Source organism: Mus musculus, chromosome 14 (genome assembly GCF_000001635.26).
Source record: "Mus musculus strain C57BL/6J chromosome 14, GRCm38.p6 C57BL/6J".
Lineage (NCBI taxonomy): Eukaryota > Metazoa > Chordata > Mammalia > Rodentia > Muridae > Mus > Mus musculus.
The window spans coordinates 113,899,628-113,914,852 of record NC_000080.6 but is presented as its reverse complement, the minus strand read 5'-3'; the positions used below and the strand labels follow the sequence as shown (position 1 = coordinate 113,914,852).

Sequence of the window (15,225 nt, the reverse complement as noted above, 5' to 3'; positions counted from 1 at the left end):
TACCAGGCAGAAGTGATGGCCATGTGAGGATTATTGTAGCTCAAATTTAATGTCCACCATTTTCTCAGGTTTTAAATTCAGGAACATTTGTATCCTCTAGCTTGAAAATCATAAACAATTTAAAATAAGTAAACTCACTTGCTGTGTATGCTCTAATCCGTGAACATCTCTCAGTTTATTTGCTATGTGGGTAAATACTAAAATCAGACTGCAGGAGGATACCAGACTCCCATCACTGGTTGAATTGCAGCATGCTGGGCAAGAAATAAGTACCAAACCCATTTGTCTGTCCTGTTTTAGATAGATGACATATTTGAAAAGAGGTATGGTAAAAAATTACTTGGGGTCTATCTGAGTGTTATATATCTATTCGAAGATACATAATATGGAGAAATCTATAAGAAATGCTGGCAATGTCTCAACATTGAAAGTAAATTAATTTCCTACAGTGAAATATATTTTTGGTGTTTTCCAGTTACAGATCAGTATTACATAGTGCTTTAGTTGTATTTAAAAAAAATTAGGATTTAATAATGGAGCCATTGCAAGAGGAAGCACCAATTTGCAGGAACATTCATGAGCAAACCTGAAACATTTGGCATTGTGATTAATATAACAAACATAAGTAGTTTTCCTTAGAGGTAATTATACTGATTGAATGATGAATTTGGTTCAGATATTTTCAGGCCTTTTCATTTCACCAGATAGAGACAATCAATCAAGACACATTGTTCTAGGAAGAAATAAGCTCAGCTATCCTCTTACCAAGGCCACACAGATTGACTGTTCTGATCTATTTCCACTCTTTACCCACTTAGAGCAATTCACTTTCATTTCCCACAAGAGGAGGTTTGGAAGTGCATCAAAGACAAACTTGAAATTGGGTTATCCCCTCTGTTCTCAGTTTCTGCCACATGGCATCAAGTGATTCTATAAAGAAAGGACAAGTGTAGAGTGCAATGTATGACCTGATTTCAAAGAATGTAGCTAGAACTCTTGGGGAATGAATGGCCACTTTCCTTCCATCATTTCATTCAATTTCATTTTTTTCTAATTAATTAGTGAGAATGACTTTGCTGCTATGCACTGGTTAAGCTCTTGTCACAGCAATTCTCTGGAATCATATTTTAATTTGTGTTATGTTTTACGTGAATTGAAGCAGTCATTTTAATTGCATGTCAGTTGCTTTATCATCTGTTTCTTCAATGTAATTTCAGATTTATTTTAAATTATGTGAAAAAAATCCCTTGTTTAAAACAAGGAATTTTTGGTTTTGTAGATGCATTTAAAAATGTTTAGAAGGGTATAGGAAGGAAAAGACAGAAGAAGAAAAAAGAGGGTAAAATAAAAGCAAGGAGATTTGAAAAAGCCAGATTACAACATACTTTATACATATAAAACATTAAAACATTTACAATACATTAACTTTGTCTAAATATGCACATATATCTTCAGTGAACTATGAACTTTCTCATAAGGACTGACACTACTTCCTTCAAAGTGACAACAGCACCTGACAAAAACTCCAATACCAGATCTTCTCATGAGTTATTGAGGCTCAAACCATGCAACATATTGCTGATGCCATTTATTACCCCTCAGAGGTTAGAAGTTAGTCCATATTGCTAAGGACAGCACACTTGAGAATTAGGTCCCAGAGGTCCATGACTTAAAAGTGAATGAATGCTTGCACCTTGAAGACTAGCATCTATGATGCTACATACAAAATACCAGAGGAGGGAGGCAACCAACAGACCTACCAAACAACAATACCTAAAAAACACAACAAAGAGAACAGCCCAATAATCTAAACAGTACAACAGTGGCATCCATACCTTGGTTGTAACCAATTTTCCTTTCTCCATCTTATCCTTATTCTCCATCTTCTTCTTTTATGTCGTCGTCGTCGTCGTCGTCGTCGCCGTCGTCGTCTTCTTCTTCTTCTTCTTCTTCTTCTTCTTCTTCTTCTTCTTCTTCTTCTTCTTCTTCTTCTTCTCCTCCTCCTCCTCCTCCTCCTCCTCCTCCTCCTCCTCCTCCTCCTCCTCCTCTTTCTCTGCCTCCTCCTCCTCCTTCTCCTCCTCTTCTATTTTACTCATTTTACATCTCAATAGCTGACCCCCTTCTGAGTCACCCCCTCTCAAACCTCTCCCTCCATCCCTCTCCTCTGCTCCTCTGAGAGGGTGGAGTTCTCCCTGGGGTACCCCCCCTACCTTGGTACATTAAGTATGTGAAGGGCTAGATATATCTTCTCCCACTAAAGCAAGACAAGACAGCCCAGCTAGAAGCACATATCCCACAGACAGGCAACAGTTTTTAGGACAGCTCCCCTCAAGTTGTTAGGTACCCTCATGGAGACTCAGCTGTACATTTGGTACATACCTACTGGGGGCAGGGCAATGTCCAGCCCATTTATGCTCTTTGGTTGGTGAATCAGTCTCTGAGAGCCCAAAGGGTCCAGGTTAGTTGATTCAGTTGGCCTTCCTATGAAGTTTCTGTTCCCTTTAGGTTCCTCAACCTTTTCTTCAAATCTTTCATATGAGTCCCCATGCTCTATCCACTGTTGGGCTGTGGGTCTCTGCATATGTCTGAGTCGGGTGCTGGATGGAGCCTCTCAGAAAACAGTTATACTAGAATCATGTATGCAAGCATAACAGAGTATAATTAATATAGGCGTTGGTGCTTGCCTATAGGATTGGTCTCAAATTAGGCTGGTTATTGCTTGGCCATTCTCTTTGTCTTCACTCCATTCTCTGTCCCTGCCTTTCTTGTAGATAGGATACATTTTGGGTCTAAAGTTTTGTGGAGGAATAGGTGTTTGTATCACTCCACTGGGGTTCCTGCCTGGCTATAGCAGGTTGCCGTTTCATTTTCCATATCCCCAGTCATGTGAGTCACAGTTAAGGTCATCCTTAATGATTCTTAGGCATCTCCCTCACATCCTGGAGATGCTCCCATCTTCCCATCCCCACCAGATGCAGATTTCTATTCATTCTTGTGGCTATCTGGCCAACTCTCCTGTCCCTCCCCATATCTGATCTTGAACTCCTCCTGTCCCCTAATGCCCAGCCTCTGCATGGAGAGTGTTATTAAGAGACAGCAAGCAAACATTGTTTTTTAACATTGCTAAAGAATTCAGATATCTGTCTTGCTTTGTAAAGCACAGACAATAAGCTAGTTAATTAGGACCCTGCCCTGAAATTGCCATTTCTACCACACCTGGGCCTAACCTCTCTCTGTTCTAGGCTGATCTTGAACTCAGGAGTTTGTTTCCTTTGTATCTTTCTGGCATGCTGTCTCATACATAATCTAGCTGTTTTTGTTCCCTGAGATTCATGAAGCTTCTCATAATTCATACTGCATCCTTATATTTCACACAGATGAGAAATTATATATTTATTTTGAACTCATGTATTTAGAGCAATTTTCCATTGCCATAAGGGCTGTCCTGAAGATCCCAGTGTTTACCATTTTGCTGAGATATTAGCCCCATCTTCATCTCATGGGCTCGCACTGTGCAGTCTGATTATCATTGAGTAATTAATGCCGATATGGAGAACATTCCTGGAAGGAATGTGAAATCTCTGCATTATTATACAAACATGTCTTATACTCACAGCAGCCATTGACACTCATGGAGGCCCATGAGTGTCCCAGACTCAGGAACCATGTTATTCTGTTCCACCAGGGCCCTGTCCTCCTACCCCAAGCAATTCCCATCCCTGTTCCCTCTCCCACTCTGTTCCCTCCCTCCACCTCCCTCCTATGAGTATTTTTACTTGTTATTTCTTTTGATTTCTTTATTTCTTTCTTTATGTTTTATTTATTTACTTTACAACCCACTCATTTCTTCCTCCCAGTAAACGCCCTCCCCACAATCCTTCACAGAACCCCCTACAACTCCTTTATTCCTTCGTCTAAGTAAATTTCAAGCATTTTAGTTTCTTTGGGTCTGTGGAATATAGTGTAGCTAAGTTGTATTTTTCGGCTAATATCCACTTATAAGTGAGTACATATTATGTACTACCTTTGTGTCTGGCCTACCTTTCTAAGAATGATATTCTGAAGTACTATTTTTCCAATTTTTTCAGTCTTGATCTCCTTTAGTTGTCTTATTGCTCTGGCTAGAACCTGAAGTAGTACTTGGAATAGACCGGGAGAGAGTGGGAAACATTGCCTTGCCCCCAATTTAACTGGAATTGCTTCAAGCTTCTCTTCACTTTGTTTGATGCTGGCTATTGGCTTGTTGTATATTGCTTTTCTTATGTGTAGGTATGCACCTTGTATGCCTGATCTCCCTAAGGCTTTTATAAGTACATTCTTGCTGTCTTCAGGCACTCCAGAAGCAGTCATCGATCCCATGACAGATGTTTGTGAGCTACCATGTGGTTGCTAAGAATTGAAATCAGGACCTCTGTAAGAGCAGTGGGTGCTTTTAACCACAGAGCCATCTCTCCAGCCCCCTTTAAGGTTTTTTTTTTTTTTTTAACATGAAAGTATGTTGCATTTTGTCAAAGGCATTTTTAGGACCATGTGATTTTTTTTCTTTCAGTTTGATCATAAAATGGGTTCCATTGATGGATTTTCATATACTGGACCATCTGTGCATCCCTGGGATGAAGCCTACTTCATCTTGGTGGATGATATTTTTGATGTGTACTTGGATTTGGTTTGAGAGTATCTTTATATCAATGTTCCCAAGAAAAACCTGTATGTGTGGGCTAGGTATCAGACTGACTGTGCCTCTCTAGAATGAATTTGGAAGTGTTCCTTCTGTTTCTAGTTTGTGAAACAGTTTGAGGAGTATTAGTATTAGCTCTCCTTTGAAAGTCTGGTAGAGTTCTTCATTAAAACCATCTGGTTCTGGCCTGGTTTTGGTTTGGGGAGTATTAATGACTGCTTCTATTTCCTTAGGGGTTATAGGGCTGCTTAAATAGTTTACATGATCTTGATTTAACAGATAAGTGGTATCTGTCAAAATAAATCATTTATTTTGTTAAGATTTTTCCAACATTTTAGAGTACAGGATTTTGAAATGAAAATTATTCTTTGAATTTCCTCAATACTGTTTTTATATATCCCTCTTAACTTCTTATTTTGTTTATTCAGATGCTGTCTCTCTGTCTTTTGTTTAGTTTGGCTAAGTATTTGCCTATCTTGCTGATTTTCTCTAAGAACCAGCCATAGACTTTATTGATACCTTGTAATTTTTTCTGTCACATTATAATCAAAACACAAAATCTATAGAACAAGAATATTATAAGTGACAAGGGGGAAAGGCCAGATAACATACTAATGAAGACCAAATCAAAATCATACCTGACTTCTCAGATGAGACTTTAAATACTAGAAAAGGCCAGGTAACATACAAATGCAGACATTTCAGAATCATACATGACTTCTCAGCTGAAAGTTTAAGTTAGAAGAACCTGGACAGATATTTTGCAACTTTTAAAGACCACAGATGCCAACCTAGAATACTATACCCAGCAAAACCTTCAATCACCGTTGATTGTCTTTCTCCCTTGGCATAGCCCCTTCTGATAAATAGGACCCATATAACATAGAAAAGGCTTCCAAGTCAATGCCAGCTTGATTCCTTCAAGTCATAGTTCTAAAGTACATGGTATCTAAATTATTAGAGTCTTACTTTCAAATTCTAGCAAAAAAAAAAAAAGAAAGAAAAAAAGAAAGAAAGAAAGAAAGAAAGAAAGAAAGAAAGAAAGAAAGAAAGAAAGAAAGAAAGAAAGAAAATGGCTTATTATTTTAGATGTCTCAATTCATGGATGGATAGGCAGTCTGATTAGAAGAAGTTGTACAAAAGGGGGTAATTTAGTGGATGCTTTTGTAGAGTCTATTTGCTCAGATCCCTGTTGTCCTCTGTATATTGCTCAACGACCACTAGGTACTTATGATATAATTTGAGGTAAGGACAGTGTTATGATCTAGATGAAAATACCTACCAACTAGGGACCAAGTATTCTGACATAAGCTTGTGGTATTTCCTTAGTGATGGTAGCTTTTAGATTGCAGCACATCTAAAAAATATTTCAACATGTTATATGTTGTGATAACTATGCATGGAAGATTAATATTGAATCTGTACCTTTAACCTTCCCATTTAATTTATAAACAGAAACCACTTGTAATGATTAAAATTACTAGTCTCTTATACCCTAAATCCTCCTAGATCAATGTACTGACAAGCTTATAAGCTTCAATTTGACAGATGTATTTTACTATAAATTTGTTAATACTTTTCCCTTTCATTAGTAGGATATTTTAATTCTTGATGATAGGGCTGTTTGTATTCAAATAAATTCTGATATTATATATATGGAAATAGTGCTATTCCTTTCCTTGTGATCTTTTCTGTATGGAAGTGTTGAGGAAATTACATAGAATAGATAATAACTGATGATGGAAAAAGTCTAAACATATTACCAGCAAGTAGAAAATGTACCAAAGCAATTCTATTGTCTATCTAATCTGTCTTTTAATTTACCTTTCATTATCTATCTATATATCTCTCCATCTCATTTATATATTACAGAAAATCAAAATTAGTGTTGATGTTTAATGACCTAAGGCCAAAAATGCCCTGAAATGTGGCATATAGAGAGGAGGTTCATTGGAAACTTGAGCCTCCCTCACCTCCTGGCCATAGTTGAGGTTTTATATATCTCAAGAATCAGGTTGGATAGGAGTAAAAGGAACAAGAAAAGAGGACTGTGTTGTGTCAGACAGAGCAGTTGGGAAAAGAAAATGGCATCAGGATAAGCACAGCTAGGGAAGTAAGATCCAGACTCCATGCTAGAAAGCATGACCTATCAAACAACTGTTACTTCAGCAAATACTTTAGGCTAGTGTCATATAGGTAAAATATACCAAAACAAGTGTATAAAAATAATATATATGATTTGAAATGAGTTATTAGAGTGGTATTAGAGTTGTACCTAAAAATACATGTATTTGTCAAAAAAGAGACAGTGTAGCTCTAATATCTTTATGATCAGTTTTAGAATAGATAAATAAAATTAAAATGGCGTGCTATAATCAGACATGCATACTCTTTATAAACCCTTGAGCTAATATCTGACTTGCAGCTTGTAACACAAAACTACAAATGCACAATAGAATTATAGTAATATACTTAGATACGTGTAAATAAATTACAATAAATTTTCAATGGCAAAATATTGCTGAATATGCATACAAAGAAAAATTCTAATCTGTTAATTCCATCCTAAATACTTAATGAAAATATTGTGGGTAACCATAAGCATTTTTAAAGAAATCTATATACTTAACTATAAAATTTAAAATGTTATAAAGTTTGAAATAAAAGTAAACAAATGATTGCATTCTCTTAAAAAAAAAAAAAAGCAGCCATGCACCATGAATAAACATGACATTAAACAGAGGGGAAAAAGATATTTGATTCCATAATGGGTTTCATTAGTGTCCTTTAAATAACCTCAATGAGATCAAGTAAATGCCAATGAGTGGAAATAATAATACTATATCTAAAGCATTCTTCAATGAACTCTTAACATTTTTATTTAAGTTACTATGCCAGTATAAATCTGTGCATCTCAGGTTAAGGGCTCTGCTTAATGAATTACAAGAGCATAGCAATTCGAATTTTGACCTTAGAAGGTTGGACAGTAAAGTCCTTTCATCTAATCCCTGAAGGTTTCCATCACTTCTATTTTAGGTTGCCGTTAATTGCTGATAAATAGTGGTAATTTATTAGATGTAGACAGCATTCTATCTATTCACTGGAGCAGAGTAAAGCTTTGTTAAATAAAATCCTTTATATCTGATGGAGCCCCGAACGGAACAATATGCAGGTATATTGAAGTTACTGCGCATTAGAAAAAAAATATGGATAAGCATAATGCTTTCAAGACTTTCCTTTCTTTTCATTAATAAATGTACTGAAAACCTTGTAATGGTAAGCTAGGATTACTGAGGTATGTAAATATGTGTGTTTGTTTTCTCCCACAGCATAACAGTATTAATGTGTGTAGAAACCTAGAAATATACACATTTACTATATAGCAATATTTCAGATACAGGTGTAATGTATATTCACTTAGGATATTAAGAATTGAATCCAGAAGCAGGTATTCCAGTTTCCCCTACAATTTAGAGTCCAAATTTATTTATATGTACTTTTTAATAAAATTCAGTGGTATATTTACACAGTACGGTACTACTCAACTATTAAAAACAATGATTTCATGAAATTCTTAGACAAATGAATGGAACTAGAAAATATCATCCCGAGTGAGGTAACCCAATCACAAAAGAGCACACATGGTATGTACTCACTGCTTGATAAGAGGATATTAGCCCAAAAGGCTCAGAATACCCAAGTTAAAATTCACAGTCCACACCCATGGTGCCAGCCACATATTTAGCAGAGGATGGCCTTGTTGGACATCACTGAGAGTAGAGGTCCTTGGTCCTGTGAAGGCTAGATGGCCCAGTGTAGGGGAATGCCAGGGCGGGAAGGCACAGTGGGTGCGTGGGTCGGGAGCACCCTCATAGAAGCAGGGGGAGGCGATGGGATAGGAGGTTTCTGGTTAGGGGACCCAGAAAGGGGATAATATTTGAAATGTGAATAAAGAAAATATCCAATAAAAAAGAAAGTATTCCAAGGGGAAAAGAAATGGTAAAAACAAGGAGTAAAGTGTGATAGTATACAGAATTTTAGGTATAAAAATGACAGCTCAGAAAGACACTGGTGTAGGTGAAGATTTCATAGAAATGGTGACAATTTGATACCCCAACTACCTCATAAGAAAGGCGTTCAGGATTAATTACCAGTGCAAAAGTGGATGTTCAATGATATGAAATCATGTTGGGCTTTATGAAAATAAACAAACAAAAAGCAAGGTGCTTGTTTTAGACTAGAACATCTGTGGTAAAGAAAGAATGCATTTGGTTAGATGAACAGGTGTTTCCACCATTTAACAAGCAATATGACATGCTAATTGCTCAATATCTTTGATTTTCTCATATGCCATCTCAACACGGCACAAGGCACATTATCTAAGTATTATTGCCACAAAACATAAATCTATAAAATTGGCCAAGTGTCTGATGCCTGTGGCCCTTCCATTGTGTACAACAGCTTTCAGTAACAAGATGATAATGAAACCATCACTGAATTCATAGACTCAAAAGACTCACAAATTGTTCAAAATGGGATAAAATGAAGAAATTTGTATGGAGATGAGATTTTCATTTTAGAATATTATTCTGGGTAGGGTTCAAAACCTGAATTAAAAGGACCTGATGCTGTCGTCAGGTAAAAGTTGATTGGTGCAAAATAGAAATTGTTTCCCCTAAAATAATGGCTGTAATAACAGTGATCAGAGAGGATGCTTGATGCAAATCTAGAGATAGGATCATTAGCATTGGTGACAAGTTAAAAAGGAGAATTTACAAAAATCAAATTGCCACTATCAACTTTTACTGAAAAAAAAAACAAGATAAAGTATAAAAAATTTTAAATTACAATAGTATTATATTAACCTATTTCACAATTTTTATCCTATGATGATATGAAGAAGAAGTGATTCCCAGCTCCCTAAAAAAAAAGTCATTATCAAGCTTAGCAAAAACTGGTGTCAAAGAGAGAGGGAGTGGTCTCTGGTACCTAACTTGAAAGGGGGCTGAAGTTCATATTTGAAGGGGTAATCTTTTAACAAATATTTTTTTGCAATGATTGTATGAAGCTGCTCAGATCTTGGAAAGCAATGGCAGGACAGACTGCCAGAAGCTCTTTCATCTGGACATTACCTGGCGAGTCAAGGCAGTTACCTGCCTAGAACCTTGAGAGATATAACAAAAACACAGCCTAGGAGACAGTATGGAGCAGAGCTCACTATTACAATAGAGAGTTTTGAGAAATCTGCTGCTAACTAATCTCAGTGCCTCTCCTGAGAAGGAGTGTCAACTGAAGAACTTTGGGTGGAGATTGTGGAGGGTATTGCTTACATTTTACATGATCAGAACTATAGTTTGTTAGATTTGGAACAATAAAAAATGCATGTCTTCATGATGTTTAACATGAAAAATTATGGAAATGAGTACTAATCAGTAATAATTTGAGCTCCATCTGAGAAGGTAATAAGAGAAAACAAGGCCCTGGAAAGCATGAAGTTTTCTGGTGGGAGTGCATTTATAAATTTATAAATTTCATGACCATTAACATACAAGAAAGAAAAGATTAGAAATGATTTAGGACTTAGGAATATAGATTTAGACATTTGAAGACCAAGGGCAAAGACTCATAATATTTTTCTTATATGTAAGAAAGAGATAAACCCAAACAATTCTGACAGCAGAAATGAAGTCTTCCAGCCGTGCCAGGCATAAACTTTTAAAGAAAAGGGAGATCGGAAAACAAGGATGACTGGGTAAAAGGACAGAAAAGAAACCCAAATGGGAATAAAATAATTTCACTTGCAAGTAAGAAATAATTAACACTTAAACACATTTAGACAGAAATGTATTATTTGAATTTACTGCTAAAATGAGTGCCATTTTCTTTAATGGTTTGAGCTGCCGTATCATTCTGAATAAACACTATTTCATGTGTTAAGAATAGGAAGCAGAGGACGTTTCCTCATCAACTTTATATTTGATAAAAAACAGATCAGAGAATCCCTTATAGTTATTAAGAAGTAGGACTTCAGTTTGAACCCATTTCAGTAGAGCTTAAGATACAGGGGTCAATGGAAGAAGTCTGAGCTGCTATGAAGTGTACTCTGCTGTTTGATCTATATGACATAGAAGTTCCAAAGATTAATTATTCAGTGGAGATGGGCTTGCTCACTGACATCTTTTTCACATACCACTAATAAAGCATGTGGAGAAAGACCTGGTGTCTTACAACAAAACCATGTACTTTATTGCACAGATCCTATATCTCTTGAAAGCAATGATGTCTGGTGGAGACAAATCATTATTGAGGGGTTATCAATTCTAATGATGACAGAATTTATCTGTATCTTTACTAGGATAGTGCATTCTAAAACCAAGCACAAGCATAATTGGAAATGGAAATAATTATATAAATATGTGATCCAGGTTTCAGAGCATCTGTCTTTTGAAATGATACCTCTTTTACAACTTACACTTCTGGATGCAAGATACAGATTTCATATAAAAATCACCATGAGGTAGTAATTGTATATCTTCACCAATGGGTTCTTACACTGATTGTATTGTTGGATCTACTTGGAAACTAGGTTGGAAATAAGGTAGTAAATGGGTACGGGCACATTGAAAACCATTAGGTTTCATTTACATAGATATGACCAATTGAAGAATAAGATGTAGCACATATTTTGGAGAACAAGCACAGGAGTAATACAAAGTAGACACTGAAGATTATTATATTAGTGAAATGCTGTTTTAAACAATGTAAATTCAATCAGAATCATGTATTCAAATATTATATATTAAGACAAAAATTACAAATATATTAATATTATTTTAATGTGATATCAAATGCGTCAATGAATTTTAAACAACTAATGTGTTACACTCAAACACTTCATTGCATCTGAATACACAGAGACAAATGGATAGGAAAATCTTCAATGGTTGCTAGTAATTTTATATTTAATTCTTAGAAAAATAAAAAAAAACCCGATTTGCTATTTGGTTACAATTTCATCTTACTCTATTCTATAACGTTCTGCTGTATACAAAATAAAAGATAAAATGGAAGATAGATATCAGAAAGAACAAAACAAATTTTACGCCTAGAATCATGATTAAATAAATGCAAATCCTATGAGTAAATTGGTGTACTATCAAGACATTAACGATATACAATGGAGATGTATACATTATTTATTTATTTTTTCAGAAAAAAAAAAAAGCCTTTAACATCGTCTTTCTCAAACTATAAATGGGAACTTTGGGCATTGTAGGCTTTTGATCTGACTGAACACTCCAGGATTAGCCATTGCAGTGGCAAGCAGGCCAGAGGCAGGACAACAAAGACTCCAACACATTTCAATTTGTCAAGCTGTGACTGTTTGTTAACTGACCAGATTACTAAAATACCATGAGCAACACCTTAGTTCATCCCTTTTATAAGCCAGTTTATCTAGTCTTCCCTGTTGCCAGCTTCTTTACCTTCTACAAAGTGAGTTATCTTTTTCTTCATTCTACCTCGTGGGGAAGATAATTTGAAGGGCCACAGGAAGTTATTTGCTTGCTTGAAGCATTTCTGTATAGACCTCATGAGTTAGATCATCCATGCAGATGATGCCAAATGTACCAAGAGATGAAACAATCAAAGAATTATCTGTCAAGGAAATCCACTTCTTACTGATTTTGCCATAACCTAGCTTGCAGATAAGCTCATTTACTGGCTTTGGGTTGGGGTAGCCTAATGCAATGTATGGTTCCACAATCCTCAGCAAGCTAACTGAAGCCTTTTTGAGCTTAACAAAGGTGCCATTGACGATCTGTGGTAGAAGAAGAAGCTGCAATACCTTGTGGACCTTTGGGCTTACTCGATTGATACCTCGGATTCTGATGACAAATGCCAGTTTTGGCTCTGCGGGCACAGAGAAGTTCCTAGCTTTCTTTATCATCCTGACCATCCGAATCTCAGACTGGTACATCTGCCTGTACTCCTTGTGATATTGTGTTTTGCCTTCTCATAGATGAGCTTCCTCCTTGCCTTCCCCAGTGTCTTCAGGGCAAACTTTCCCCTCAAGAGCTTCACCTTCAACTCTGCACAATTCTTTCCCTTTTTCTTAAGGGTATCTGACACAAGAGGAACCTCTTTCTTAGGCAAATGGATGGAAATAGAAAATATGCTGAGTGAGGTAACCCAATCACAAAAACACACATGGTATGCACATACTCATAAGTGGATATTAGCCTCAAAACTTGGAATACCCAAGGTACAACTCACAGACCATATGAAATTCAAGAAGAAGGAAAACCAAAGTGTGGAAGCTTCAATCCTTGGAAGGGAGAACAAAATACTCACAGGTGGAAATACAAAAGGTGTGGAGCAGAGACTGAAGGAAAGGTCATTCAGAGACTGCTCTACCTGGGGATCCATCCCATATACAGGCGCCAAACCCAGACACTATTGTGGATGCCAACAAGTGCTTGTTGACAAGAGACTGATAAGGCTGTCTCCTGAGAGGTTCTGCCAGAGCCAGACAAATTCAGAGACAGAGGCTCAGAAAACAATCATTGGACTCAGCACAGGGTCCCCAAAGGACGAGATAGAGAAGGGACTGAAGGAACTGAGTGAGTTTGCGACTCCATAGGAAGAACAACACTATCAACCACCCCTCCACCACCCTCCCCGCCCCCCCAGAGTTCCCAGGGACTAAACCACCAACCAAACAGTACACATGGAGGGAACCAGAGTTCTAGCCGCATATGTAGCAGAGAATGGCCTTGTTGGACACCAATGAGAGGAGCAGTCCTTGGTCTTGTGAAGACTGGATGCCCTAGTTTAGGGGGATGCCAGGACAAGGGATGAGGGAAGGGGGAAGTGGGTGGGTGGGGGACCACTTTCATAGAAGCTGGGGGAAGTGGGATAGGAGTTTGAGGACCGGTACCCAGAAAAGGGATAACATTTGAAATGTAAATAAAGAAAATATCCAATAAAAAAAAAGATACAATAAAAAATGAAAAAAAAAAGAGCTTTTGGCACAGCAGGTGTTGCAGAAAATATTAAAAAATGAACCTGCCAACTGTCCTCAGGGCAGAACCTGCGACAAGCAGGAACCTTTTGAAGGGTTTCTGGCACAACTGGCAACCTTCCTTTTCTTCTCTGGAACAGCCTCCATGGTTCCAGCCGGAAAAAAAAAGAGAGGGAGATATATACTTTAGTATACATATACAGATATGCCAAATACCCTAATCTTACATCATATACAAATGTAAACTCAACATTGATTTTAAAATATTCTTAAAATATCAATATATGACTTCTACTATACAACTTTTAAAGGCAGAGAGGAGAGTGCACCACAGTGAGCTGGGTGAAGGAGAATTCAAAGTGAAGGTCTGTGGGAACCCTGTGTCTTCAGGTTCTCATAGTGCTCTCTGAAAGAAGAATGCTAAGAAAACACATCAATATGAATGGAAGAATATGTTTAAATTCCAGAAAATAAAACCCCTCTCAAACTTGCAATTGAAAAAAAAATATGTAAAATATTTACAATAGAATAAAACACATTCATGAAAAAGTAGTAACTTTAAATTCGAGCTTATGGACTTAATTCAATGTGAACTGTGTAGCATACAATGTCAAACCAATGCATTATTGGAAAGTTAAGGAATGCAGAGTAGAATATTTATAGACAGTAGACAAACACTTGAACTTAAATCATATATGCAGATAACTCCTATTTTCCCTAAATAATAAAAGATTTTATTAAAATTATGGTACACCTATGGGAAAACCAAAAATAAAATCAAAATATATGAACAGAGAATATTGTTGCTATAATTAATCAAAACTTTCCTTCTCATTAGAACAACTTTAAATCTGAATAAAAATATCACAAAAATATTTTCATCTATTTTACCCCCATGGAATCCTATGAACTTTGGGACCTATCTTTCTTGAAGAGAGAAACACTCATTTACATGTGCACACACATGCACACATGGACTCACACATGTACTCACACAGATGGATAGCCTCATGCAGAGATATGCATGCACATACAAATGAAACATCCTCATAGATAGACTAGAAGACTGAAGGCAACAAAATTCACAATAAATGAATTTCAAGAGATTCATGGGAATTCTCCATTAAAAAAAAAAGGCATCACAAACTAAAGACGCAGGAGCAATAACCCTCCAAAATGAAAGAGACAGACATATAGAGGCAGGGAATATGTAAGATAGAAAGGTCACACAATTTAAAATTAAAGTACCAAGAATCTGTTCAAGAAGACTGATAACTTACAATACAAAGAAGTCAATTCCTATTCAGATCTCAGTCAAAGATAACACAAATTATGAAAAGCAAATCTTGAAATCCCTGAAGAGAGAGAGAGAGAATGACATGTGCTACACAGGACCACAGTGGAATGAATAGAGCTGACTTCTCATTACTATCAGGCTCGAGGTTGACAAGAAAACATTTCAAAAGGGCTGACAATAAAACAGTAAATTTAGAAATGTACATCGAATAAAATTATTTCACATACT

The 15,225-nt window shown here is 36.5% G+C and overlaps 1 pseudogene; it reads right to left on the bottom strand.

Moving 5' to 3' along the window:
• Positions 1-12,103: 12,103 nt before the first annotated feature.
• Positions 12,104-13,847, bottom strand: Gm5209 (annotated as a pseudogene).
• Positions 13,848-15,225: the final 1,378 nt, after the last annotated feature.